Consider the following 25,269-nt stretch of genomic DNA (forward strand, 5'->3'; position numbering starts at 1 on the left):
GATCAGGCTTGTCGAACCTGCGGCCCGCGGCCCGCGTAAGGCCCAGGTCAGCTTGTAATGCAGCCCAGTGCAATTTTTTATTTTTAAAGAAATTCCAAAGTTTCAAGTTACACTGCCAGCGCTTGCGGCCGGAATGCGCCCGGGGCACATCACAATGGTGGGGGGGAGAGAGAGGGAAGGAAGAAAGGAGTGGGAGGGGAGGAGACAGAGAGGCTGCGTGACTGCATTGCGCTGTCCCCATCAATAGGTGGACCCCCTCCCAGCCCCATAAAGCCACCGGAGTCGAAGCTGGCAGCCTCTTCTGTCTGAGATCACAGCTGCCGGTTAGCGCGCTTGGAGTGGGGCTGCGGAGGACAGCTAGGGCTGCCCCCCCCCATGTGGCCCAGACCAAATTTACGTGCGGCCCAAACCAAATTTTCATCTTCCAGTGTGGCCCAGGGAAGGTGAAAGGTTGGATGGTGCCGGCCCAAGAGCTGAACACTCAGGAGATAACAGAGCAAGCTTCCTTTTTTATGTCTTAACAGGAAGTAGGCCCAGATGCAGCCAGGCAGCCTTTGAGAATTAGACCCTGCTCCAGGTGAGCCAAAATCTGAGCGCCTGTAGGCTCCTGGAATTCTGCTGGGGGAATTCTTGGAGTTCAAAAAAGAATGGGGGAGTCCAGAAAATCTGAATGGCCCACCCGAAAGGGCTCATCTGGCTAGACTTTGGGCTTCTTCCCTCACAACCTCTTACTCCATGCTTATATCCTGATCTAATGCATCTCTGATAAACGGCCTCAACTCAAATCTCACTGAACCAGGACGGATGAACCAATTTGCCCTGAATCATCAAATCTGCTAAGATTCTGCACAGTAAATTCAAACGTTGCTGTTGTTTTTCAGAGGGCGGGAGGGAGGAGGAATCAATTAACAGCCTGTGTTGTTGGTTATAAATCAACTATTTACATATTTAATGATTGCACCTTTTAATAAATTCCACCGAGGAGAGCCGAGAGGGCGGATTTCTGAGCTATTCTTACAGTGCTATCCATTATCCTGAAAGCCAGGCAATTACACTAAATCTCGTTTTCTACCATGGCTTTCTTGTCAAGGGGAAATTTCTTCTTCCCTCCTTGCCTGGCTTGGCTTCCCACCTCCTCTGAAGGAAAAAAAAAATCAAATCAAATCCTGGAACCCAGCCTCCAACATGACGTTATGAGAATTGCTTAAACAGTATTTTAACTAACGGGGGGGGGGGGGGGGTGACACAGAGAAGAAGGGGGAAAGACGGGGAAGGGGGGGGACACATGGCTTTTAATTTGGGCCAAACACAACGATCAATAGGCCGTCCTTCAGCTTGGGGGGGCGGGGAACGGCTTCTCTCTCTCTCCCCCTCTCTCTTTTTCTCCCTCTCTCTCACTGCCAGTCTATAAGGCCCCACAGAAATAATGGCTGTGCTTTTTAAAGACCCATCTGGGACTCTGGTAAAGAATGTCTTTTTATTAGATTAGATCCCTCTGACCCTTTTTCTTCTTCTTCTTCTTTTCTTTTTGGTCGAAAGAGAGAGCGCGCGAAGGCGAGAGTGATGTTTTCCTTTCTATTATGTGCAGACGGTTCTTGATCAATACGTGTCCCTTGTATTTATAGCTACTCTGGCGGTTACAACCTTTTGAATGTAATTTATGATGACACAAAACCCAATTATTGGGTAGGAGGAGCAAAGAAAGAGACCCTGGCGTTCTGGAATGGGTTTCCTCTGAAGCTGAAGTTCTTGTTTTAGAATCACCCACCTTAGAGAGAGAGAGAGAGAAGGCCAGAAGGGAAGACTTTAATTTTATAATAGCCGCATCCTCCTGGGACGCAGAGTTGGGTAAGTTAAGTTTGGGCTCAACCTGTTTGGAGGTTTTCCATAAGGGAAGTAATCCTGCCCAGAAGCCTTCAACTAAAAGCTGCCCCTACCATTAAAAGTCTGCAAAAACGGGGACCAACTTAAAAAAATCAAAGAAGAACAGGTTGGGAAGGGACCCCCGAAGGCTATCCAGTCCAACCCCCTGCTCAAGGCAGGGATCCAGCTCAAAGGAGATCAGACAGACGGTGGTTTAATTTTCTCTTGAACACCTGCACACGGACCTCTTGATGGCTATCATCGACTGGGATAAACTCTTCAGAAACCACCTCTGCGACCGCCCTCCCCCCCCAGCTGATGTGCAGGAAGTAAAACGGAAGATGACCACCACCTTTTCCCCGCTTTATCGCCCCAATATCCCTTCCTCTCTTGCTCTCTGCACAAAGGCTTTTGGTAGAAATCTAAACCAACTACTTTTACAGATGGCTTCTGAAGTTAACTCCAAGGGAATAAGGAAGGAACCAGTGTCAGGTTTCCCATTTGGTTCAACAGGAACAAATCCCACTGAACCAGTCAACAAATCCCATGGAAACCAACGCCACTCCTATGGAAACAAGGGTCCCACTTGGAAGAATTTTTGGTTCTTGCACAAAGGTGAGAAAATGCCAGCCTTTTAAAATTAGATGCAGCATGAGCAAAATAAGAATCGTTTTCAAAAAATTCACACCGTTTTGAACAAACACCCCCCCATTGCTTTTGTGCTGAAAACTTTGGCCGTTCCACTAAAAAGATTGCATTTAGGGATAAATACTGGTGCAAAATTCTACTCTCTGTGTAAAATCCATGGTGTCTTTAAGCCAAAAGAATTGAACCCAAGCCCGACTCTTCTGCAAATTCATGGAGTTTTGGAACCCCCAAAAAAGTTCCAAAACATGCAGGAAAAATGCACATTATTCTCAGTTATGAGAGGGAGGAAGTTTGCAAATTTCTCATTTTCACATACAGAAACAAAGTGCACAGTTGGTGAGGGAGAAAGAGAGAGAGAGAGAGAGAGAGAGCTGGCCAGCAAGCTCCAGACCGAGTCTTTGGTTCTCACTCTGCCTTTCTCTCACTGGCTGGCCTCCAAAAATTGGATTTTCAATTAATAACTTAGACCTCTGCTGGCTCTCTTCTGAGATAAGACTCTGTTGAAGGTCGAGAGAGAGAGAGAGAGAGAGAGAGAGCCAGCAGAGATGGATGGCTGCAGAAAGTCCACCAAAGTGACCAGGGAGGTAAACATGGCCTGAGCAGAAACCTAAAGCTTCCAACCTGGAAGGTCAGAAGCTCCCTGAGCTGTAACCCTTCTGCTAAGGAGGGTCTTCTCCTCTTCGAGAGGGTGTCGTCTGACTTTGAGCGGGAGGGCCCTCCACCACGTGCACATCAGCGTTTCTTACTCAGAAGGAGATCCCAGGGGTTTCAAGGGGACATCTCTCCAGGTATTCAATGTTCTCCTCCATGCATTGATTTGTTCTTCAAAACACTCAACTCCCTTTTAAGTTGTATGTTGTGTTAAATCTTTACAGAAATCAAACTCAGTTAAGATGATCTACTGTATGATCTTCAGTCGCCACATTCAGTAAATACGACTATACCCAACATTGAGAAGACTAGGGTGGACGTCGCTCTTAAAAGCAACCCTCTTGGTTTCCTGCTACAGGTTTTATGAACTAACCATCACTCCTGGACTCCTGCACCTCTCTGTTTTCCCTGGTTCAGCTTCCATCTTTTTCTGCTCTTATGGTTCTGTATCTTGCTTTCTTCTGGTTCAGAAATAATTCAGTCCGTAGATGGAGCTTTCACTTAAGGACAAGCCCACAAACTTTGCAGGACCTGATCTGCAAGGGAAACCAGATGGACAGGTGTTTTGCTCAACCTCAGCTGCTAAGGTGAAACTTGGCAAACATTGCCTCGAACCGAGTTAGGCCTTGCACCACAGTCTACCTTGCTCATCCCACCTAAGAAGGGACAGTCCCTTGTCTACAGGTGAGCATTCTTCCATCTTCCCGGAGCATCTCAACCATCAGGAGTCACTGGAAACGTCCTCATCCACAGGATGAATCATACACTGGTTCAAGGCTAACATCTCCGTTGCCAAAAATTAAAAATGCAGGAGTGTGTTTGAAAACTAAATATATAGCATGAATATCCAGAAAACGTCTGGTGGTTGAACGGACTGCAGGTGCCCTCCAGAAATCCCTGAATGGCACAGGGAAAACGAGAGGATTTAAATGCCATGAAAACCACTCATTTCTCAGGAAAGCATTAGAAACCAAAGGCGTTTGTATACACTTCCCCTTGTTTTGATAGCTCTCCGCAGATAACGGCGTTTATGAAATTATTAACAAAGGAGCCCATTTCGTTCTCCCCATTTTTATCCAATTAAGCGATAAGAAGACAAGCCACAAGTGTATGTCTCCATGTGCGTCTGTACGAGCAAGATTCTTATCCCCTGCCGATTACGGGTACAATTGCGCTGATAATGGAACCGGTGTTTTCTCATTCCGTCTCCCCCCTTGAGCTGCCGTCTCAGATCATTACTCAATGGGAGCGGGGGGGGGGAAGCGGACAAAAAGCTGGCGCAATCTCGGAGGTGCCCTTTAATGCACCTTTTTTCTAAAGAGCGCCACAATGGTGCTGCTGATAACAGAGAGTGCAGAGATGAAAAGGGGACAACTCCCAAGAAAGATGTCATCGGGGTTTAATCTGGGGGGCCAGGAGGAGCCCCTGTGATCTTGTCCTCAATCAGCGGCACCAAGGGAAGGAGGAGCCATAAATGGCAATGGTGGGAGGCAGCGGGGAGGGGAGAAGAGGGTATTCATACGTACAAATATATGCACCCAGGTGGGTGAGAAAGCAAGCATCAACACACCAAGTCTTTGGGTTCATGTCTCCAATCCGAGTCTTTGGTCCCAAGTTTGAGTTCAAGTATGAGTCTTCTGGGCGAGGCTTCGCCAGGGTTCAAGACAACCGGGTTTAAAAGACAGAGGCAGGAAGACCTCTGAGAAAGCTGGTCCTTCAAAGAGGCGCGGATGTTCCTTTAAAATGGTTCTCGTTTCTTGGCACCATGTCCAGCCAACGGGAATATTTCTCCCTTACGCCGGCACCCTCTCAAGGCGACCCTGGCAGAGTCCAGATTTTATAGCCACTCCTGCCATCAGGTTTGCTGAGGCTGCTTCCCATTTATTTTATTTACAGCGCAAGCCGGTGGGGGGGGTGCAGGGGGGAAGAGAAGGGTCCCTCTCACCCACCCTGTTTCTTTTTCTTCCAGCCCAAAAGAGCTGAGTCAGCAGGCCTTTCCCGTAAAAGGAAAAAGCCCGTTACAGCCAGCGTTCTCACAGGTCTTGAGAGCTCAGAGAAAGATGGGTAAGGAAACACACACACACACACACACACATACATATATATGGCTCAGCACAATACACATCTCTCTCTGCTTGCAGAAAGGAAAACAGCCCCATCCGTCTTGGACTCTCATTTCGATCCAAAGCCGAATCATGTCCATCTCTTGATAAATTCCTTCGGCATTGATGGCCTGTTTGTCCCACCACATCAGAAAGGCCAGGATAGTGGGGAGGGCTTCAGGGGCTCTTGGGGAGAGAGAGAGAGAGAGAGAGAGAGAGCTAGGACATTAAATGGTTTCTGAAGGAAACCGACAACTTGCTCTCTGAAATGCGTTCCAATCTAGGAGGGATCACAAAAACTAGTAAAACAGCAAGTCCCCAATGCTTCAGCAACTTCTGTTTAGTTCTGTAGAAGTTCCACCACCTAGAATTCTGGTAGCGTTGGCCAAGCAATCAAAGTTCTCAGTGGAGTTTCAGGATATAATTCTTATTCTTATTATTCTTTGTTTTGCCAAGACTCTGTCTGCAACAACAGCCAACCAGGCCTGGAACACACAGGTGTAGCACTCTAACATCCATGGGAGCTGCAAAGCATTACAGGTTGATAGGGTTTTTTTGAGAGGCTCCTTCTACAGAGCCCAATGAACAGAGAGAGGTCCCATACAGCTTAGAAAGCTTCACCCATATTCTTATCCTGCAACCCTCCACATGCTGTTGGACTCCATCTCCCTTTATCCTCAGACACCTTCTGCAGTGCTTGGGGACGATGGGAGTTCCAACCCAACAACATCTAGAAGGTGGCAGGTTCTAGAAAGTGGGTACACAATAGAATTTCAGCCTCTCTGTGAGGTCTGCTCTTTAACAGCCTTTCCAAAACAAGTTCCCGCCTGTCCCAGTCCTAAAGTTTGCTAGACGGTCTTACTCTTCTGTTGTCATCTGTGCCTTCAATCTGTACCTGGATGGACAATGTCCACAAAAGATTGCAGTGTAATCCCTTACATCTCTCTCACAACGAGGTTGAGCGTCTATTAGTGTGTCTGAGCAAACCACCTGCCAAGGTATGGATGTGCAAAAGAATCGGAAACTGCGGTCTAGTGTTTTCGGTCATATCCGAAGACCGCCATCCCAAAAATCCACCAAGTTGCTACCAATTATCCAATGGTACTAATCAATTGACAGCTGCTTCCTGTGTTCATTGAGCCTCCAAGATGAATTCTCCCCCCCCCACACACACATACGTTAAATCAGCCCTCGGTCAAAAGGCACGTAGGCTGTGTGTCAGAGGAGCGCTAAACCGATTGTAAAAACTCATCAGCACAGAACAAAAGATCAAGCCAGAGAAAACAATTACCACCGGATAATGAAATGGACGAGAGTGGTCACAGAGGCCCCAGTTTCAGAACAAAGAGCGGGAGGCGGTTTAAATCTGGGTCACCTCGTTCTCTGAGCTCAGGTAAGTTTACAGGACGAATTAGCAGGAGAAAAGGACACCCCAAGGCAGAGCGAGCGAGCGAGCTGGCTCGGCTTTGAGGAATCTCACAGCTTTCCGGCTGGAAAATAGGACAGGCCCAGGAAAGGAAGGGCCTTCAGCGTGGACGCCAGCCGTCTTAGAACGGCCAAGCTGGAAGGGACCCCTAAAGATCATCCAGTCCAGCCCCTCTCAAGGAGGCCCCACGGGAGAATCGAACTCCCAACCTCGGGCACCGCAGCCAGAAACACCCTTAGCTATCCATAATTCAAAACGTGGGACGAAAATAAATCAGGGCTTTGTGCCTTCCTACCTGTCAAATCCTTGTAACAGGTAGCCAAAGGGCAACTTGCCCACCCCGCATCGATCCAACCCCCTCGTAAAGCTATTCAGACCCTCACAGCTTCTAGTGGCGGGGAGTTCCATACATTCAGAAGTCATGGAAGGGAGAACACCTTCAAAGGATCTTGAATCCACACTGCTATCTAGATACAGTAGATACAGCATGTTCTTATATAGCTATCCGGGGGGTGGGGGTGGTTAGGGAGGTATATAGATAGACTGACAGACAGATCAGATCAGATAGACTGGCCCAAGCTAATACACACTAAGTTTCATTTCATTTCTATTTCTTTCTTTTATGCTTCTTCTCCACCTTCCCCCCCACAAGAACTACTTCTATTACATACAGCCTCCAAGCCGGGGGGGGGGGGGAGACCAAGTTGAAAACTGATTGAACAAACGGGCCCTGGTTCTAATTCTTCTTCAGTCATGATGTTTTGGTGGGTTCCATAGGGCCGAGATCCTACGTCTCCCAAATTCCAGGCTGATTCAGTCACCACAACACCTCTTACCCCCCCCCCTTGGGTCAGAAACTTTGAGAACATTGCAGAATTTGCAATTCCCTTTTTGCTACACAGCAGACGTAAGGTGACTCACAGAATAGCTACAACTCCCCCCCTTGCAGTCCACCCTTTTCTCATCAACTGGCACTTACAGTCTCCATAACTCACTCTGAGACATTTCTATGAAAGGGGATTTTTAAAAAGCAACCATTTCTTGACTTACAGTTGGGAACATATCTACAACAGCAAATCACTTTCTATAGCACACAAGTTTTAATTAAAAATAATTTTAAAACACCCTACATGCCAACACAAGTCATTCCATCCCAATGGAAGGTGGCACAAGATGGAACCCCATTCATAACTCTGATTGTGTAGATCTGTTAATGAATGAAAAGGAACTTCTTTCCCCTTCCTCGACTCTCTTCCACCACCACAAATTCTTCAGAGATACAACCACTGACAGAAAACTAGATCGGCTTACCTGATCGCCTTCCTCCATTCCTCGTCATCCTCCCTGGCCTTCACCTTCTCCTCTTCTCCATCACTTGTCTATCGGAGACTGAACATCATGGCACCGACTTTGGCTCCGGAGACCATATTGAGATGCCTCCAAACAGAACTTCCATCGTTTGAAATCCGAAGCTTCCTCTCCTTTTAGTCTCATGGGGGAAAACTATCAACGAGGAAATGCTTAAATCAGAACCCCGTTACTTAGTGGCTGAGATCCCTTTACACACGTGGGAAAGAAATCACATCCGTTGGCATGGACAACCAGTGAATTCCAGCTGCATTTTGGGCATTTTTTGCTTCATTTATACCCTACTTCTTACCCCATGCGCTGAAGGCCATCTTCCTCCTCTACTAATTACTCACAACAAGCTTGTGAGGCAGGCTGAGTGTGACCACCACCATCATCTTAGAACTGCAGAGCTGTTGATGTGGTCGTACGACTGCAAATTGACTTACTGAAATTGCAATGATGGAAGGGATCCTATGGATCATCCAGCCCAACCCATCAAGAAGGCACAGATGGGGATTCGAACTCACTACCTCTGGCTCCGCAGCCAGAGACATCAACCCTTGAGCTCTACAGCTACTTGGAGCATTAGAATTTCTTAAAAGTAAGTTAAAACTCCCATTTAGCTACTGATAAGAAACCAGAAGGCAATGGAGAGATGGTGTAGAGGGATACAATAAAGCTCAGAAGACCTGGGTTCAAATCCTTTCTCGGCCATGGAAACTCAATGGAGGGTAGCCCTGCCAAAATCCTATCCCTTACATAACTCAGAAATCCTACAAATATCATCATAAATCAGAATTGACTTCAGGGCACACAATATTGCACTGATGGGAGGGGGGCTAGACTAGATAACCTTCAGGGTCCATTTGATGCTCCATGTCTATAGTTACTTCCAAAACTTAGCTGAAAATATAACCAATGGATTTTATGGGGTTCCGATTTACAGTAGGACCCCCTTCTCCGCGGGATCGGTATCCGCCGACTCGCTTATCCAGAATCTGAAAATATTAAAAACATTAGAAGAAAAATCCCCGAAACATCCATTTCTAATGATGAAGCCAGCAGAGCTGGCCATGCTCACTATTCTAATCGTGTTTGCTGTCATCTGTGGTTCTCAGCAAAGCGCTTTGAACTGATCCGCTGTGAGTACAAGGGTCCTACTGCACCATGTCAATGGGTTCCTTCCCCCCCCATAAAAAGTTACTTTCTGATCTCTTCACAAGTTCTGCTGCTGCAAAAGGAGAATCGTTTTTCCACACCTACCGATGCTGGAAAGTTGTCAAATTTTCAAAAGCGCTTGTATAAATGTCACGGAAGATGGGGCTCAAATATTAAACCTCCTTGGCATTTGGAAAGAAATTGCACCGGGTCCCTGGAGTGCAATGGCAGAGGCAACTGTTGGGGAGGCACACAGCACGGAAAGGAGGGGGGAGGATTAGAAGAAGGACCACCAACTTTCTGCTTGCAGGGTCAAATTACACATTATAGAGGGCAATCGTTCCCAAACTGTGTGCCTTTGGGCCCCAGGGTGCTGCGAAACCCAGCCAGGGGGCACCACGGGACCATCTCATCCTTTCCTCTTCCCTTCTCTCTTGCCTTACCCAAAGTACCGTACCGTACGAGAACGGAGTGCTTGCTTCAAGGTTCTCTGGTGTCTGTACACGGTGGAGAGAGGAAACCCTAGCCCAGTCTTGCCAAAGGGCTGGGTTTCCTGCCTTACTGTTTGCAAGGACGTCTTCTCTCTGCTCCCGCCCCTCAAAATGCGGTTTCTCCATTTTGCCATAAGCGGTTTCCCTAAAGAGGCATCAGGTCACAAATGTGTTTCCATCCATTCAGCCACCTGTATATAGAGCATGGCCTCTGGTTCCATCTAGTGGCCAGTCCTAGTAATACACCTTGGGAATGTGTATTTCTCGGATTTTTTTCCTCCAAGTGGCGGATAAGTGGAACTGCAGGTACAGATTCTGTGGCTATGGCAGTCCTATTGTATTGGGGAGCCCAGCAATCAGTAAGTCTAAGGGGGGGTACGAGTCAAAAAAGTTTGGGAACCACTGACATAGCATGAGGCAAGCTTCGGGGTCACACAGGCTTCCAAAATACAGTTCTTTTGAAAGGACTTATAGAAAAAGGAAAATATGGCACTTTTTATAAAAAAACAACAACATTGGGGAGGTATGGTGTACACTTTTGTATTTTAAAAAAACTGGCCAGTAGAAGGTGGGGATGGTCTTTTTCAGTTTTAGAAAAAAGTCTTTGTAAGAGAAAAATATTTGGGGGTGTCTGGCCTTCTGTAGCTTGTCCTGGAGACGGACTGACGTCCACACCTGATTTCTAACAGTACTGGCGACCACATTTGGGTGGCCAAGAACCACATCTTTGCCATCCCTGCATGAAGAAGCAGGTGTGTTATTTCTAATTATCCCTTTTTCTTTCCCACAACATGATTTCCTCCTCAACGAGTTTCCCAAACTAAGCCTGCGTGGTCTTTCCAGAGACCATTTGCAAAATTAAACATGCCAAATGCCTGATACAGTGGACCCTCAACTTACAGACGGCTCGACTTACAGACTTTTCGAGTTACAGACTTCTCTGGCCGCAAAATTTAGGTTCAACTTGCAGCCAGAGAATCGACCTACAGACCAGAAAAAAACCAAAATGGAACAAAAATGGCCGGTTATGGCATTAATCAGTTTCCAATGCATTGTAGGTCAATGGAGACTCGACCTACAGACTTTTCGACCTGCAGCCACCATTCCAATATGGATTAATTCCGTAAGTAGAGGGTCCACTGTACGTAGGTTGGGAGAGTCACACAGTGTGACAAACAGACCTATTTTCCCCTTGATGGAGCACCTCTTCTAAATATATGATAAGCACATCTAATTTGGGCTATCTTGCTTTATGTGGAATCCCAGGTCATTCTCTTTACATCCTTGTTTCATAGTGTAAAACTTCATTCCCCCTCTTCTCTCCCCCTCCTGTGAAAATTTGATAAGTTTTTTTTACTCACTTCATCAAAAACACATACATTTTTGTTGTCACTTTCCCGTGCATGACTTTTCCAAACTTTGCTCCCCTTGATGGAATTTTCCAAACTTCTTTCTCCCCTCTAACGAGATGCATCTTTAGCCCTGTTTTTTTTTTACTATAAAGAATCTGTGGCTTTGCAGGACCATTTTCTCATTTCCTTCGCTCGAATGTTTCTAAATGTATGAATTTCTGAATTGCTGTGCTCTGCTCGGGTGCCGTTCATGAGAAGTGCAAAACCGGTGTTTCCGCACAGAAATACCAACCGAATGAAGCTCTCCCACCTGCTTCTGGACCTTCAGCCTGTGGATTGTGGTTTTCCTGCCTCCGGGACGCTAATTTTCTTTACATTTTCCTAATAATTCAGCCGTCTCCCAGGAAATCCTAGCCCAAAATGACCATTAAGGCATTTGTATTCCTTTACGACAACTTCCCACTCCTCATCTCTGTTCCCCAAGACAGCTTTCCTGTTACATGCAAAAGCCACCAAATTTAGTCTCTTGCTGGCTTTCTGACAGGTTGCAATTAATTACCTCCAGCTTTGTTTGCATAAATCTGCATTTGTCAGTACATGTGAATCAAAGACGACCCAAGAGGTGGTGAACAGCTGGCTGGACTATCCCTCCTTCTCTCCTCTCTCAAGTCCAAATCCACTTAATGAAGTTGTAGAGAAGATAATGTGATTAAAACGACGACCGGGAAGAGCCGCTTGAAAACGGAGCCGTCGGAAACCCAGAGTAAACCAGATCTGTTAGTCTCGGCATGAGATGATTTTCTTAGTCGCCTTTGAAAACAAGCCCTTTCTTCCAAACCCCATGAGGACTAGGATCATCATTTGTTTGTAGAAGATGGTCCTCTTTGTGCAGAACCCATGAGGACTGGAATCTTAACTTATCTTTAGTGGAAAGGGCCTCCTTGATTCAGAGACCAGGAAGGATCAGAATCTTAATTTTGTTTTTCTTGAAGAGGGTCCAGAGATCAAAAATAAAAGCATCCGCTTTTGTGTAGGAGGTCCCAATTCACAGTTGAGCATCTCCAGGCAAGGCTGAGGAAAAAGGTCATACTTGAACCCAGGTTACATGAAGGCTTGGTGTTTTTTTTCCCCCTGACAGGATGTTCTGGGACTACAGAACCCATCCTGTTTTTTTGGGGAAAGAAGGGAAATGTGGTCAATAATATCCAGAAGGCACCAGATTGTCTAGTCTGGACAGCCAACACTAGATTTATAAGGGATGTTCTTGAAATGATCCCACTCTTAAAACTTTTAAATGCATGCATGGGAGGCCAAGCTATGAATCTTCTTTTCATGTTAATTTTTTTCTTTAACTGCCTCTTTCAAGGTCCAACTTACAACGTCCAGCTCTGTGTCATTGTTATTATGACTACAAGTGAAATCTGCAACAAAGAAGCTGCAATATATACGCCTTTCTTAACAAGAGCATACCTTTCCGGGATGCAAGCCGCCCACTGTGGATTGATCCTCATCATCTGTTCTATTTCCCCCTTCCCAAATATTCTGGTTTAAAAACAAAAACAAAAAACCCAGAAACACCCGGTTCCCATTGAGATTGTTGGTGGATTTGTTCTCTTTCAGGTTTATAAATTAAAAAACAACAACACACACACCCAAAGGGGAAGACTTTACCATCTAACAGCTCAAAGAATACATGATATCTTGCTTCTTTTTAACTGTGGAAATGTAAGAGGGTTGTTGGTTCTTTGAGACAAATCATACCTCGGTTCTGTTTCCATTTTGGGGGTGGGTGGGTTCCTGTCCTTCAGGTGCTCCCCATCTGAATTTGTGGTTTCTCATTCACAAAAGACAAACCTTAGCAGACAAAACATGACACGGAGCGAAAGAGACAGGTCCTCAATCAAAGAACAGAGAAAGGAAAAAGGGAAAAACGGCTCTGATCAGCGAAAGGGAAAAAGCAAATAAAATAACCCAAGATGGGGAAAAGAAATATGCAAATAGCTTCTGGAAACGAAGAATTCCACAAGGACACGTCACTTGCCATTACTGTGAGCAGCAGAGACCTAATTCTACCTGTAGGAAATCGCAAGTCGATGTATTTCATTGACTGAAGAAAAAGCAACTCAAGATTTATGATAAGCCATCAATTTCACCGGTAAAAGTGTCTCCCGGAATTTTTTTTCTCCAAAGCCGTCTCCGTTTCAGAGGCTTAATGGTGAACTTTCCCATCTCCAGAAAATCCTCACGCCGGCCGTGAAAAATGAGTTTCAAGCTCTTCCACTGGAACTTTCTTGAGAAGGAGGTTTGGCCAAAAATTCGGCAAAGCGATGAGGCCGCTTCTTTAAGTAGCAGGTGTGCCTGCCCCCTGTTGGAAAATGAGGGTATGGGGATATTTTCCAGAGAGAAAGCTCCCAGGGAGCATTGCAGCAGGAACAGGAAAAGCTTGGACCTCCAGAGCTAGGCCTAGTTCAGCCACCTTCCTGGCACGGCCTTTCCCCCAGGCGAACCACACTGTAAGGGGGTTTGTCTTTTAGGCACACTTCCCATGATGGAGAATCATGGGATTTGTAGTCTAAGGAACCTAAACAGCCTATCCCTAGCCAGCTTCCTGTCTGCCAGGAAGGAAGGAAGTCCAGGGGGACTCAGGAAAGATAGCTGCAGTAGCTGGTCCTTATTAACTACAGCCAGGGGCAATTCCCTCTCTGTGCCAAACGGTAGAGCTGGGCTGGAAGCAGAAGGATGCTCTCCCACCAGAGGCAAGAAGGAGCACCAGCGAGACCATTCAGGACTGCAGAACCGAAGCGCAGAAGAGCATGTTATTTGAGACAAAGAGGGAGGAAAGAAGAGAGAAAGAGAGAGAGAGAGAGGGGAGACCGAGAGTATAAAAGAGGACACCTTTACATAAATTGCGGGGAAGGAAAGCCGTTGCTTCTTTCTTTCCTCTTCTTTCCAGTCTTCTTCTTCCTGGAAATAAATCTGCTTCTTGATCACGGTGTGCCATAAACCAATGTCTAGAGGAGAAGGAAAAGCTTTCATGCAGGAGCAATAAATTAATTATCTCTTCTTGGATTGTTGAAAGATGTGATTTTATACGTGTGCGCGCGCCCGCACAAGAAACAAGCAAAAAAGAGAGGGCGAGAATTGCACTGGCCATAGCAGCTGAGCAGCGATGGGTGCCTAAGTCATGGGACGGGGAAAACGGGTTGCATCCGGGCGTCTTCTGGGCTGGGAAAAGTTTGACGCAAAATCTCCATCTCTCTGGAGCCTCTTGAAGCTGTGGCTTTCCTTCTATTTCGTCTTTTAACGGATTCTTCCTTAATCTGGACAATCCATTAAATCACCCGGTTAATTTAAACCAGTTAAATCCTATCAGGACCGCTTGTAATGCCATAAAACTCTAAACAAAATCCCGACAGCCTTAATGGGCTTTAGCTCGCACAATACAAGGCAGTTGGGGATAAAAAGACACCGTCATTTATTTATTTTCAGTCTGGATATCAAGGTTTCGAGTCCTGGAAGGACTGGCGTTCTGGCGCTGGAGAGCAAAATATCCGGGAGCTTGTGGGGGGGGGATGACAAAATATACGTAGTTCCTTACTGAGATATCCCACGTCTCTGCTCTTTGCTTCTTAAAGGTGACTGAAGTTGTTCCCTTTAGTTTTTTTTTTTTTAAATAAGAGCTTCTTCAAACACCACATGGTAGGCTTGAAAACATTTTCCTTCTCAGCGGTTTCCCAAAGCCCAGTGTGCAGAAACGGCTCATCAAAATTTCTCTCTGCATCAGCCAGAAAAAATAAAATAAAATTGAAAAAAACACCCATGAAATGTGGGGTTTTCAGATTTTTCTGCACAGCAAATACCAAAATCCTCCCTTTCAGGACTGCGACCTGCCAAACATGCCTCAATGTGTTGCACATTGAGAAAAGCTTAAATTGCAAGACTCATAAAGCAAGCTCTGCCCAGGCTTCCTGCTTCACACAAAAACTCCCAGCTGGCCGTGGGGCAGAAACAGGAAGCCTGGGTGGAGGCTAGGCCTTGCTCGGCCTCAAACTCTTCCAATCTAGGCCTTTCTCCCAGGTAAGCCACACTAAAGCTTTTGTAAGGAGCCTGAATGGTAGGTAGAACTCCTAGCATTGAGAATTACAGTATTTATAATCCAGAAAACCCCCAAAATCTTTCCCCGACCAGACCTCCAGAAGAATGGAGTCTCACATTCGGATGTCTCCAGTGCAGAGGAACTGAATGTATGAAGACCGAAGACTCTTCTTTTTCCTCCATGCATTGACCCTTAGGGCAACAGGATTCCCAACAAGGGTTTAGAGAGCTTTGTGTTCACAAGGAGGAGCAAGAACTGTGGAAAAAAACTGGATCTCGAGACCATCCCTTCAAGCGGAAACTTCTCCCATAGACTGGCAATCACCCAGCAACCCAAGTGAGGAGAGTCATTCTGCTTCCTCCTCCACCAGCCATACCCAAATCTACTCACTGGTGAAAGTTGGGAGAGGGGGCTTTTTTTATACACCCCACGTGCCAGGTGGGAGCCAATGATTGGCCTCTGTGGGTGGAGTCACACCGTGGGCGTGGCCATTCAACCAGGTCTCCTCCAGGGAAGTCCTAGGGTCCGAGTCCCAAATCAGAGACCAGGTCTTGGGTTCAAATCTCAGTTCCTCAGGTCTGAGTCGCAAGCCCTTATTCTGGGGAATTCTGAGAGCTGGTAGTCACACACCTGCTGCCATCTGGGACCTGTGTGTCCCTCTGCAGCTGCCACAGAGGCCCCCTGTGCCCATGCGCCTGAGTGCAGGGCCCGTGCCGAGGACTCCAGAGCAGGGATGGCAACTGAGGGAGGGCATCCCTCCCGGTCCTTCCCACCACCTCCCCTGGAGGTATTGCTTCTGGATTTCCGGAAAGGCAGGAGAAAAAGGGAGGGTGGGTGGTCTAGGGAGCCCGAGTCGAGGGCGAGTCAAGTGCCAGGTGTGACTTCAGTCCGGCTTAACCACGAGTCGTGAGTCTTCATGGCTGGCCTCCTCCTCCTCTTCCTGCATGCCGCCATGGATGGAGCCGTTTAGTGGGGCAAAGACCCACCATGGTGGAGCCATGGCATTGACATCAAGAGCACCACCAAGACCAAAACTCGAACCCAGACCTTGCCGCATCGACCCCACTGAGAAAGCTGCTAAATTTAGGAAAGGAAACGGCAAGGCGACGGGAGGTGACATCAACAACTGTACAGCCCCAGCCCGACCCAGTTTCTCCGTCTCCGAGGCCCTCTGGTCACATTTTAAGGCCACCGCTGATGGGGCCGGAAAGCTTGTGTTTATTTAACCGCTGACTCGGTAAGCCAGCAGGGAGCTTTTCTCCTTTTCAAAAAATGAATCAAGGGGATCCTTCTGGCCAGCGTTTCTTTCTTTCTTTCTTTCCTCCCCTCCCATCTCTCTTCTCCCCCGCCTTTGAAACGATTCATTTGTATGTAAAATTGCATTAGCCGTTATTGGCCCTCTCTGCGGAATTTCTGGGCGTAGGTGAGATCTAAACCTTAAAATGCGATTAATCTTCCATGCACTTGGCCCGTTTCCTCGGGTGCCATTGACCTTCAAAAGGAAGGTTTTTCCCGGCACTTAGATTGCAAGACTCCCTTTGAATCTGTTGCCAATGCAGGTGGCAACAGGCTCCACATGTGTGTTTGTGTGTGTGTGCACGCATACTGACTAGGGAGAAAAAAGCCACAAAGAAAGATTTCTCCCATTGTGAGGAAACACATCGAAGTGCATTATCCCATTCAAGCTGGCAAAGGCAGAGGGGATAGTTATGAAGTGCTGGGGTAGCTCGGTGGATTGGAGAGCCTGGCAGTGGAGCCAAGAGGCGAGAGATGGAATCCATGCCATGGTTCTTGGGAGAAGGGCTGGTCAAGAACAGCCAAAGGGAGCAGATGTGGTTAATGGGATGACGTGCCCTTTATCTGAGTGGCCATGATGGGAAAGCTACATGATGCTCCCAAGGTGGCACCAGAAAGAGGGACCGAGAAGCTGTTGCTGAGACCTTTAAACCTACAAAAGCCAAGGCGGTGTTACCATCACTCAGAATTGACCTGAGCACACTGAAAAAGAAGAAGCTCCAGAGTAGTGTTGCCATCACTTGGAACTGACTTAAAGGCACTTAAGAAGAACATCAAGAAGACGAAGATGAAAAAGATGACGACAAAGAAGAAGATCCCCAAAAGAAGTGTTATTCCTACCCAGAATTGACCTGATGGCAATAAAGCTCCAGATAAATATTGCCGTTACTCAGAACTGGCTTGAAGGCACCTAATAAGAACATCAGGAAGAAGAAGGAGGAGAAATAAAAGGAGGAGGAGGAGGAAGAGATTAAAAAAAAGTGTTATCCTCACCCAGAATTGATCTGATGGCAATGAAACTCCAGAGGAATGTTGCCATCACTCAGTATTGACTTGAGGGCACTTAAGAATATTAGCAACACAAATACGGAGGAGGAGGAGAGGCACAACCAAATGTGACTACAGAAAGTATCTGGGATGGGCTTGCTGCCTCATGCTCTTGACTTGAGGTGTCAGCACTTCCACAACCTGGTGAACTATTGAACTGCATGCGACAGGCTTTAGTTGAGCCTCCCTTAGGCGCTGCAGTCTTCCTGGGCTCTAGCATATTCTTGTACTCTTGGGTTATTCTTTGGCCTCTGGGTGATCCATTTCTAGTTTTTACGTGCCTCCCGACAAAAATTCTTTCTTCCTCTACCACACCACCGTGCTCCTCTTCCTAATATTTCGTACCAAACTCCCTTCCTTCCTTCCATTAGCTTCAATTGGGGGGGGGGGGGTTTGCAGTCCATCCACTCTGGGTTTTAGTCCGCAGTTTACAGGAGCGCTCCAAGACTCTATCTGAAAACATACTTTCCTCTTCTGCGTGATTGAAAACAGCCACCCTTCCACCAGAATACCGGATGCAGAAGGAATAATAAAGAAATTAAGAGATCCTGACAATCTTCCCTCCTCCCCGATGTGAATGGTTCTCCCCAGATTTTTGAAGGTCTGAGTCTCCTGACCTTTCCGGAGCACCCTCATCGCAAGCAGCTGCCACTCTCCTGCACGAGTGCAATTTTCCACCAGCGCCGTTCACGACTTTTGTTTCTGACGGATGACGGCGGTGCAGGCTTTGATTAAAACCGTGGCGTGGAAAAGGAGCAATGAAGCAAGCGGAGGAGGGGGGGTGCGCAATCATGACAAAATGGAGATGGAGGACTTCCAAGTTTTGAAAACTCTGGAGGGGACAACCTGGTGGCCACTTCTCGAGACTAGAAAGGCTTGAACCAAGAACCAGGGGTGGGGACTCACCATTCGCACTCAAGTCCAACTCAGCCTATCAGCTGGCCAGCGGATGGACAGCCCAAGTCTTGAGTCTCAAGCTTTGGGGGGGGGAGGGGAAACCCTGGGCTGAAAACCCAAAGACTCAGACTTTGGGCTTCAGACCCAAGACTCGCATTCGGACCTTCGACTCAGTCCTGAAGACTCGACCACATCCCTGCCAAGTGCCCACGGAACAGCCCCTCTGATATCTCTAAACAGGCGTCAACATGTGGAAATGACGCGTCTGATCGTACACGTTAGCATTCTCATGGTTACCTCTGCACTGAACGAGGAGGAGAAGTGAACTGATATTGTGGAGTTCTTTGAAAAACAAGGTGTGTGGGTGTAGGGTGGGCAACGGCAATGCACTATTTTGTGTGTTGACTCAAGCGATGTCACTCACAAGGACAGCGCCTCCGAAGCAAGGATAGGGGCCTCGCCATGAGTTTGCAACGCAAGAAGCTGTGGGAGAGGGTCATGATGAAGGCTCTCCACCGGCCTTGGTGGTCAAGGGACATCGGCTCCTCCTCTAATGTAGAAGGAAAGAGAAGGAAGAGGAGCGAGGAAGAGAGGGAGACACACCTCCCATTGTATGGTGTGTTGTCTCCCACAGTTATTAGGATGAGGTGGTTCTGGTTATTCTGGATTTCAGCCTTGGCCCTTATGAGGATGAGAAGAAGGAAAACAGAGAGCACCAGGCTCTTATCTGCCCTTCATTTCCTGGGCCGGAGAAGACGACGAGAATCAGGTCCACCCTGGACCAAAGGGTCCCCAATGGATGTTACGAAGCACCCATTTCCCACGTGTTGGCGGAGTTCCCTCCCTCCCTCCCTCCCTCACATTTTGGGAGGAAAAAAGGAGTGGGAGAGATAAACAGCCTCCAGAGAGATCAGCTACTTTGGGAAGTTCACGATTCACCACCAGCTCCTCCACTTTGAATCAGTCACCAATTTTTGTTGCTGTGATGTTTGCCGTAAAGTTGCCCCTATGAATGAGGGATCTCCAAATATCTTGGTCTTCAACAGCCCTGCTCAGCTCCTCCAAACTGAAACCTGTGGCTTCCTTTAGTCAGCCCATTTCACATTTGGTCTTCCTCTTTTCCTGCTGCTTTCCACTTTTCCTAGCCTTGCCGTCTTCTCCAGTAAGCCTTGCCTTCTTGTGATGCGCCCAAAAGAGGAGAGCCTCAGTTTCCACATTTTTGCCCTCAGAAAGAGTTCAGGCTTGATTTGAACTAGAACCCACTTTTTTTTCTGGCTGTCCAGAGTATCCACAAAGTTCTCCTCTGGCACCACACTTAAAACTATTTTTCTCCCTGCCAGCTTTCTTCACTGTCCAGTTTTCACACCCATACATGGCGATCGGAAATACAAGAGTGTGGATGATCTCGGCCTTGGTCTCCAGGGAACATCCTTGCACTGGAGGATCTTTTTAAATTCCTTCATGGCTGCCCTTCCAAGACTCAGCCTTCTTCTGATTTCCCCTTTAGAATGATGATTTGGATTGATGATACAAAATCATGGAGAATATAAGAGTGTGGATGAGCTCAGCTTCTGTCAGCAATTCTGAGCTACAAACACCAGCTGTATCTATACTACAGACTTATTGCAGTCTGGTTCCAACCTGAACAGTTCAGGGAATGCCACTGGAGACCTCAAGGAGACCTCCAGCTTCAGAAACCAGAGATTTAGAAGCTGCCCAGGGAACAGAGTTTGAACACGTGTCTTTGTTAGGGAACATCTTCAAAAGCTGCAGACAACGTTAAGTTGCAGAAGAAGAGAGCAGAGGAGGAAGATAAGCGTCATGGATTCCTCCGGAACCAGCTCCTGAAGTATTGAGGTTGCCAACTTTTTTTTTTACCAGCCCCTGTGCCTTTCGCACTGGCGCGACACCATTGCTCCCGCTTGCCGTTACATGGACTTAATTTGGCACCCTGCGATTTATACCCCCCGCCCTCCAGGTGGACTAGGAACCCAGGGTCAACGAGAAATCGCATCAGCAATGGGGCAAAGCCTTCCATGGCTCATTTTGGCTGCCGTGCCATCACACGGAACCTGAGCTCCACCGATCAAGCTTAGGGGCGCCTCTGCTTCGGAGCACCCTTGGTGTTCTTTCCCCGTCTGCCCCACGTACCCGCCCTTGGTGAATCTGCAGAGAAACTCAGCTTTTTGGCAAGTCTCCCCTTTTAGATGACACCCTTCTCAAAAAAAAAACCCACCCTCATTGTCTGGAACAAGGCTTAACACCCGTGGGTGGCGTTACATGACATACAAGAAGCAATTTTGATTTAAACTTTTCCCTCCCCTTCCTGAAACGAAAGACAAGCTGGAGGAAAGGCCGTGTCTCCCACATCATCTACTTTTCTCCCCCTCTATAAAAAGGTACATGATGCATGCCAGCTTTTCCTATTCCAATGTGTTTTCTTGCAAGAAAGCGGGGTGGGGAGTTGGTTTCTATCTCCCCCTGGTTTCTGGAGCCCCATGCATGACTTCTACGGGCGTGATTCATCCCCTTGCTTCATAGCAACTGGTACAGGGGCTGGGGGGCCAGGCGTGTGCCAGCAACGGAGTGACTCATCCTGTCCCCTCTCCACCCACAAATCCAAGTGGCGCACCCACCCAACAGGATGGAAACCTGGGAAACTGATTCGTGCAATGCCAGAGGCAAGGAACTCACCAAGTGGGCTGCGTAGACCTGGAAGTCGGGTTTTCACAGCTTGTAGTCACGATTTCACACGTCTGACCTGACTTGCCCTATGTAGGCCTGTTCAGCTTGTCCTGTTCCGCTGCTGCATGAACTGAATCACAGAATCAATGAAGTTGGAAGGGGCCTTGAAGGCCATCCAATCCAACCCCCTGCTCGATACAGAAATCCCAACCAAAGCAGATTGGACAGAGGGTTACCCAATTTTCTCTTGAAGGCCTCCAGCGCTGGAGTGCTCACCAACTCATGAAGTCACGGGTTCCATCGTCATACTACTCTAGCAGTTAGGAAGTTTTTCTATGATCTTCCACCGAAATCTGGCTTCCAGTCGCTTGAGCCCATTCTGACGCGTCCTGCACTCTGGGATGATGGAGGACAGATCCTGCCCCTCCTCTGGAGGACTGCCTTCCAAGTTTTTGAAAAGGGCTCTCCTCTCTCCCCTCAAATCTTCTTAAGGAATCAATAACCGTCACCACAAACTCCCTGAGATGTTTAGACAACTGTGAGCCTTTCTCCTGTCTTCCCTGCTTCCTTGGTACCCCAAGCTGTGAAAAGACGGAGTGCAAAGCATTATGGGCGCTGGAGAAATTAAGCACACTCCACACGATCCCAGGTCTGAGGAGCCCTGGGATGGACATTGCCCATACTTGGGGACCATGAGAAATTCTGCATTCCCGGGGATCCTTGAAACTTGGGAATTTTGATACCATGAAATGTACTGGTTTTAGGTGTGACGTTTCCTGATTCTCAATCAGGAGGAAGCAACATAGGAAGGACACACACACACACACACACAAACACACACACACACACACACAGAGGTGCTTTGCGGGCATCAAATGCCTTTTAGGGATAATTGAATTTGGGGAAAACATCATCTAGACTTTCAGATGCTGCGAAGCCCTTCTAAAGAAAGGGTTGGTCGGCAGAACCCTCTTTCCACAGCACGCTGTAAGAATCAACACCTGGTTGAAGGTTTCCAGGTAGACTTCCATCTCTCAGGCTTTTCCAGAGACCCTTGGCTACCCTGCCTGTCAGCACAGGGTCCGCTTTAAATCATCAGGAGGGGGACAGCCCGAAAATCATCTGTCACTGCATAGAATAGCTTGGGTTGTTCCTTTCCCCCCCCTTCTTAAAACGTATCAATCCCATCCTGACCACTTTTATTAAGATGGTGGCGTGACAGCTCGCAAACGGCTGCTCAGACAAAGAGGCAGGAAATTGGACACGCTTAACACGATTATATCATTTCAGCAGCCCGATCTGGGCCTCGCTTTCTTGCACGCTGGCCAACATAGTCATTAGCTGGTCTGTTTTCCGTGCGGAGGGATCGTTGCTCATCTGCTTGTGTGCTTGCGCCACACGGCAACCCGGCGTGCAAGAGCAGAGCGCAAGAGGGGTGCGCAGTGCCTCCTGGCGCCCTGAGACCATCCTTTTGCTGGGCCAAAGCCGTTTGGCTCCGATCCCCTAGCCTGGCTTCCAGAAACTGATTTCTGTAAAAAGGGACAGATTCAGAAATGATGCACGCCTGGTAAACCACGATCTGTTCCTGAGCTCCCATTCTATGGGCCTCTGCACTGTGTCTCTCTGGCTGTCCGTGTGCATGCAGTTCATCCCCTGCTAAGTCCCATTCCTTTGCCACCAAACTTTGCACACTGAAATAAATGTGTTTCCATTAAAGGCTTTTGCTTTCACTGGGGCTGGAACAAACGCGCACAGATACCGCTCTGAGCCTCTCTGTTCCCCTATGCTGGTGTCTCTGCGTTTGCACCCTTCTGTGTGTGCATGGGTGCAGGCCTGTCTGCCTGCATATGGCTCAGTGGATTGGCCTGTCTGCCATCATTCTATCGCTGACTTTGCTTTGGGGGGGTCTCTACCTGTCCACCTGTCACGTGCTGCATGCTGTCTGCATCTTTTCAACTACACCTGTATGTCTTATTTTCCCCCTCTGCCCATCTCTCTGTGGGTGGTCCGTTCATGGGTGCCCTGACATCTCCCTCTTGCTATTTCTGACTCTGGCTGTGTTCTCTCTGTTCACTCCTGTTTCCCCACCTCTCTGCTTCCGAGTCCCCAGCTCTCTTTCTAGATACTCTCGGAGTGCAGGAAGATGAACAAGGGGATCCTGGAGCAAATCTGAAAGAGAGTCTGTCCTACGTTGGGCCCATCATGAGAAGGCAGGATTCCCCGGAAGAGACCATCATGCTGGGAAAGGTGGAAGGCAGCAGGAAAAGAGGAACACCCAACACGAGATGAATGGACTCCCTAAAAGAAACCACAAGCTTCAGTTTCCAAGAACTGAGCAGGACCGTTGAGATCGGGACATTTTGGATATCGCTCACTGGTACGATCATCATCATCATCGCAAGTCAGAGGCAACTTGACAGCATGTCACAACAACGTGTGTATCCCTCTCTCTTCCTCTTTCTTGTCTATTCATGACAGCTTATCTTCCCCGATCAAGCTCACCCCCTCTCCCCCTCCATTTCTCTCTCCTTTTCTCCCTCCCTCCCTACATGTGTCCCTACTCGTGGTCTCTCCATCTGTGCGTCTGCGCATCCATGCCCCTGCCTCTCAGGCCTTCCGCCTGTCTCTCTCCATCTGCGCACGCATGTGTGCGGCCAGAAGATGCCACGCGTACCATCACAGGATCAGCTGCGACCAAGAAAGGTCAGCCACAACGCAGGGACCAAAATCATTCACAGCCTTAGCAAACGGCGCAGGGGACCTTACTGACTCGTCAGAGGTCTGATCAGGTACCAAAGGTTATCAAAACTAAATCAAACTCCTTGTTCCCACACTGTACAAAATGACTCCATATTCTGAGTTTTTTTCCCCCTCTCTCTCTCTGTTTTTCAATAACAGCTGGCCTGAATGCCAGGCCAAACTTTTGCACAGAGAATGGGGTTTGCTGGCAAAACCCGACCAGTCCAGCTGTCGATTTTGGGGAAAAAAACAGAAACAACATTATTCGAGAAGAGCAGAAATAGCCCAGCCCAGTACAGTAAGACACCCATCTCTGCATGCATATTAAAACTTTTGGCAGTGCCAGGGGATTGCGTGGTTCTTCAACAAAGGGATGGATTTTGTAAACCCGCGAACGAAAACATTCAGGTTCTTGATGCAGGAGGAGAAGGGGTGGGTCCATATTTAGCGACTTTGTGAACAAGCACCACAGAATTCTGCGGCGTACAGTGTGAGGAAGGATGGGAGTTGCCAGCCACATCTGGAAGGGGCATATTTTATGATGTCCTGGGAGGCGGAAGGGGCCAACCTTCGAACTCGGGATTGTGGATTGAGAGCAGGGGTGACGGTAACCACAGTGGGGACACAGGGTCATTGAGTAAGTCCTACACCCCACGGTACTCTATTGGGAAGTCTCTCAGACCTTCCCACCTTCAATGAAAAGGTCTCAAGGCATCCCTGGAAGTGTGTTCAAGTCCAGCATGCTTGCGATCGGATTGCTCAGTAAGACAGGGTGCCTGATCGCAAGACTGCTTCAAGCATGTTCGACGGAACACGCTGATGAGCCCCTCTTTGGGAAGTGGCCACGTCCCCATCTGTGGCTCCGGCATCCCCACGCTCACAGACCTCCCCTGCTTTGGGGCCAGAACGCTTGCCTAGCACTATAGCGACAAGACAAATTCAGCCTTTTTTGTTGGAGGAAAGGCAGCCAGCTCCCATCTCACACCCTTCAATCCACCTGAACCTGAAAAGTTCCAAAAAACAAACATACCATTAGAAATATCTTCGTAACCCCATAATATCCTGCTCCCTCTTGTTTTCCGAGACTCAACTCGAGAGGCACGAAACAACGGGTGTCATCCTTATGGGCCATCAAGTCCGACAGCAACCCTAATAAGGTTTTCAAGATATGTGAAATATTTAAGGAGTGGTTTTTACCATGGCCACCCTGACGTGAGTTCCCGTGGCCAAGAGGGATTCGAACCTGGGTCTCCTGAGTCCCCGTCAGCCACGCCTTCCACCACAGCACACTAGCGGTTCGGAAATACCCAATTCCAAATAATTAATGACACTCCTCCTCTGTCACGAGTTCTTTCCCCGCTTTCCTTTAACGACTGATGGATGATGACTTCGGATTTTATTTATTTGCCTTCAACTCCATCCCATCCCATAATGCTTCCCCGGAATTCCCTTCAAGTAGATGTCCCCC

The 25,269-nt window shown here is 47.9% G+C and overlaps 3 long non-coding RNA genes across 3 annotated transcripts; 1 reads left to right on the forward strand and 2 right to left on the reverse strand.

Moving 5' to 3' along the window:
* Positions 1 to 1,367: 1,367 nt before the first annotated feature.
* Positions 1,368 to 4,802, reverse strand: LOC144583981 (uncharacterized). Its single transcript, XR_013537935.1, has 2 exons — positions 4,733 to 4,802; positions 1,368 to 3,698 (listed from the first exon to the last, which is right to left on the reverse strand). It is a non-coding gene; the product is annotated as an uncharacterized LOC144583981 (long non-coding RNA).
* A 197-nt stretch (positions 4,803 to 4,999) lies between these two features.
* LOC140701699 (uncharacterized) lies at positions 5,000 to 21,888 on the reverse strand. The gene is made up of 5 exons (XR_013537936.1): positions 21,299 to 21,888; positions 21,072 to 21,192; positions 8,002 to 14,816; positions 6,986 to 7,157; positions 5,000 to 5,450 (listed from the first exon to the last, which is right to left on the reverse strand). It is a non-coding gene; the product is annotated as an uncharacterized LOC140701699 (long non-coding RNA).
* On the forward strand, positions 15,043 to 24,951 carry LOC144583982 (uncharacterized). The gene is made up of 3 exons (XR_013537937.1): positions 15,043 to 15,118; positions 23,961 to 24,099; positions 24,886 to 24,951. It is a non-coding gene; the product is annotated as an uncharacterized LOC144583982 (long non-coding RNA).
* Positions 24,952 to 25,269: the final 318 nt, after the last annotated feature.

Source organism: Pogona vitticeps, chromosome 7, assembly GCF_051106095.1.
Source record: "Pogona vitticeps strain Pit_001003342236 chromosome 7, PviZW2.1, whole genome shotgun sequence".
NCBI classification, from domain to species: domain Eukaryota; kingdom Metazoa; phylum Chordata; class Lepidosauria; order Squamata; family Agamidae; genus Pogona; species Pogona vitticeps.